This window comes from Salmo salar, unplaced genomic scaffold, assembly GCF_965601325.2.
Source record: "Salmo salar unplaced genomic scaffold, fSalSal1 ptg000117l, whole genome shotgun sequence".
Taxonomy (NCBI): Eukaryota; Metazoa; Chordata; class Actinopteri; order Salmoniformes; family Salmonidae; genus Salmo; species Salmo salar.
Window position 1 is genome coordinate 1,901,119 of NW_027675317.1, and position 3,882 is coordinate 1,905,000.

The following is a 3,882-nucleotide window of genomic DNA, read 5'->3' on the forward strand; positions in this document are numbered from 1 at the left end:
TTAATTTTTTTTGCTGTTATTCTGTCTCTCACTGTTCAAATAAACCTACCATTAAAATTATAGACTGATCATTTCTTTGTAAGTGGGCAAAGGTAGAAAATCAGCAGGGGATCAAATACTTTTTCCCCCCACTGTACTACCCACCACTGCGACCTGTACGCTCTCGTTGTCTGGCCCTCGCTTCACACTCGTTGCCAAACCCACTGGCTCCAGGTCATCTACAAGACCCTGCTAGGTAAAGTCCCCCCTCATCTCCGCTCACTGGTCACCATAGCAGCACCCACCTGTAGCACGCGCTCCAGCAGGTATATCTCCCTGGTCACCCCCAAAGCAAATTCCTCCTTCGGCCACCTCTTCTTCCAGTTCTCTGCTGCCAATGACTGGAACGAACTACAAAAATCACTAAAACTGGAAACACTTATCTCCCTCACTAGCTTTAAGCACCAGCTGTCAGAGCAGCTCACAGATTACTGCACCTGTACATAGCCCATCTATAATTTAGCCCAACTACTTCTTCCCCTACTGTATTTATTTATTTAGCTCCTTTGCTCCCCATTATTTCTACTTTGCACTTTCTTCCACTGCATATCTTCCATTCCAGTGTTTTACTTGCTATATTGTATTTACTTTGCCACCATGGCCTTTTTTTGCCTTTACCTCCCTTATTTCACTTATGCTCACATTGTATATAGACTTATTTTTCTACTGTATTATTGACTGTATGTTTCTGTAATACCCTTGTTTGAACCAAGTATTGAGTTTATTTGTTATAATTAATTGGTATTATATTTAAAAGATGATTGACTTGCTCCTAAACTGTAATGTTGTTAATGCATTCTACTTTTTGAAGAAATATTTATTTAATGTATAAGTGAATAGTTTGTTTTACTTTGAAGTTTACGTTTTGACCAATAAGGTCGCTTGTTAAGTTGTGGCCAATGGGAGTTGACCTGGTTAACGGGAGGGGAAAAGACGTTGATGAAAGGATGGACGTTTTACCTCAGGACGGTTGGTGAAGAAAAATTATAAAGGAAGACGACAGAACTACAACAAAACCCATAGCTACTAAGACATGAAGGGAAATACATGTTTTATTTTATAAAAGAGTTGTTATAATTTAGTTAAAACTTAGTAAAGACTGAATCTACCGTCTCGTCGTGGAGGTATTAGCCAGCTAGAGGTTAGCCTAGCATCGTGTGACACCGGGAGATAATTGCTTGGGAAGTTTAACGAGTTCGTGTTGCCATGGGGATATCGGTTACGGCTAAGGAGTACTGTCTGCATGGGTAGCTGTGCTGCCTTGGACTTGGTGAGGAAACTTGCATGGAACTGCCATACTTCGCTGAGGGAATATCTACCATGTAGTGAGTAACCACAATGTGAGGTGCTTATAAATAAATACATTGGTAATGGTGAGAGGTTAGCATGTTTTGTTGTAGCCTCTGTAATTGGTAATGGTGAGAGGTTAGCATGTTTTGTTGTAGCCTCTCTGTTATTGGTAATGGTGAGAGGTTAGCATGTTTTGTTGTAGCCTCTCTGTTATTGGTAATGGTGAGAGGTTAGCATGTTTTGTTGTAGCCTCTGTTATTGGTAATGGTGAGGGGTTAGCATGTTTTGTTGTAGTCTCTGTTATTGGTAATGGTGAGAGGTTAGCATGTTTTGTTGTAGCCTCTGTTATTGGTAATGGTGAGAGGTTAGCATGTTTTGTTGTAGCCTCTGTTATTGGTAATGGTGAGAGGTTAGCATGTTTTGTTGTAGCCTCTTATTGGTAATGGTGAGAGGTTAGCATGTTTTGTTGTAGCCTCTTATTGGTAATGGTGAGAGGTTAGCATGTTTTGTTGTATCCTCTGTTATTGGTAATGGTGAGAGGTTAGCATGTTTTGTTGTATCCTTTGTTATTGGTAATGGTGAGAGGTTAGCATGTTTTGTTGTATCCTTTGTTATTGGTAATGGTGAGAGGTTAGCATGTTTTGTTGTATCCTCTGTTATTGGTAATGGTGAGAGGTTAGCATGTTTTGTTGTAGCTTCTGTAACTTTCTCACTCATTATTATTCATGATTCGTTTATGATTTTTCTTAATCATGGCATCATCAGGATGCTTTTAGTAGTGTTTAGAAACATGTTATCTACTCACTTGTAAATAAAATGACTCCAGTCACCATCTGTAATGAACACGATGGGAGACAGAGAGCTGGTTTCAAGCGCAGGGCTCAGCAGGTGTTTATTGTAAAGGACCACAGGCGGAGGCAGGTAGCTGGGTCCAGGGGCAGGCAGAAGGTCATACACAGGGGGTCCAAAAAGGCAACAGTACAGGCAGGGAAACGGCTAAAGGCATCATTAGTGAGGCAGGCAAAAACTATCATTCACAGGAGGATTATATACTGTCACCTCATATGAAACATTTGATCTGAAATCCAAAATGTTGGAGTTTAGAGCCACATTTAAAATGTTATCTTCACTGTCAAAATAGATATGGTGTGGACTGTATACTCAATACAATCTAAATCTGATACCTCACTGTCTGTCTTTTGACTGATACTGCTTTTAAACTGGTCTGGTCAGTCTACTCAAATATTTGTACTATACATGTTTCTATCTGCAGGCAAAACGTTGATCATTTGTAATTTATAATATGATACATTAATTTATGAATAGATATGGAAGGTTTCAGGACACTGATATATCTGAAGATGTTGAAGAAATATACTGCCACTATTTTCACCACCAAAGCATAGCAGTGTGATTTTAATATGATTTGACTCTTTGCAGGCTGTCAGGCTGTCTAGTCACAGAGGAAGGCTGTGCTTCTCTGGTCTCAGCTCTGAGGTCAAACCCCTCACACCTGAGAGAGCTGGACCTGAGCTACAATCACCCAGGAGACTCAGGAGTCAGACTGCTCTCTGCTGGACTGGAGGATCCACACTGCAAACTGGAGAAACTCAAGTATGTAGAGGGTTTATGTCAATGTTCATATCAGACATGTTTGACTTTTCAGGCTAGTTAATACAAACATTCTGACCACCACTTGGACAAAGTTATATGCTGACTGTGTGTCCAGTGTGTGTGTGTGTGTGTGTGTGTGTGTGTGTGTGTGTGTGTGTGTGTGTGTGTGTGTGTGTGTGTGTGTGTGTGTGTGTGTGTGTGTGTGTGTGTGTGTGTGTGTGTGTGTGTGTGTGTGTGTATTTGTCCTGTGTGTGTGTGTGTATTTGTCCTGTGTGTGTGTGTGTATTTGTCCTGTGTGTGTGTGTGTATTTGTCCTGTGTGTGTGTGTGTATTTGTCCTGTGTGTGTGTGTGTATTTGTCCTGTGTGTGTGTGTATTTGTCCTGTGTGTGTGTGTGTCGTGTGTGTGTGTCGTGTGTGTGTCGTTTGTCGTGTGTGTGTGTGAAACACACGACACACACATATACACATACACGACACACACACACACACACAGGACAAATACACACACACACACACAGGACAAATACACACACAGGACACACACACACACACAGGACACACACACACACACACACACACACACACACACACACACACACACACACACAGGACAAATACACACACACACACACACACAGGACAAATACACACACACACACACACACACACACACAGGACAAATACACGCACACACACAGGACAAATACACACACACACACACACACACACACACACACACACACGACAAATATACACACACACACATATACAGGACAAATACACACACACACACACACACACACACAGGACATATATACACACACACACGACAAATACACACACACAGACACACACACACACAACGGACAAATACACACACACAGGACAAACACACACACACACACACACACAGTACAAACACACACACACACACACAC

The 3,882-nt window shown here is 41.5% G+C and overlaps 1 protein-coding gene across 1 annotated transcript in view; it reads left to right on the forward strand.

Moving 5' to 3' along the window:
- The first annotated feature begins 2,750 nt into the window (after nucleotides 1-2,750).
- The window catches only part of LOC123733071 (stonustoxin subunit beta-like), a 7,242-nt gene continuing 6,110 nt past the window's right edge, over nucleotides 2,751-3,882 (forward strand). Inside the window, exon 1 of the mRNA XM_082970925.1 lies at nucleotides 2,751-2,943. The gene's annotated coding sequence lies outside the window, so the exon portion shown is untranslated. The remainder of the gene's footprint in view (nucleotides 2,944-3,882) is intronic.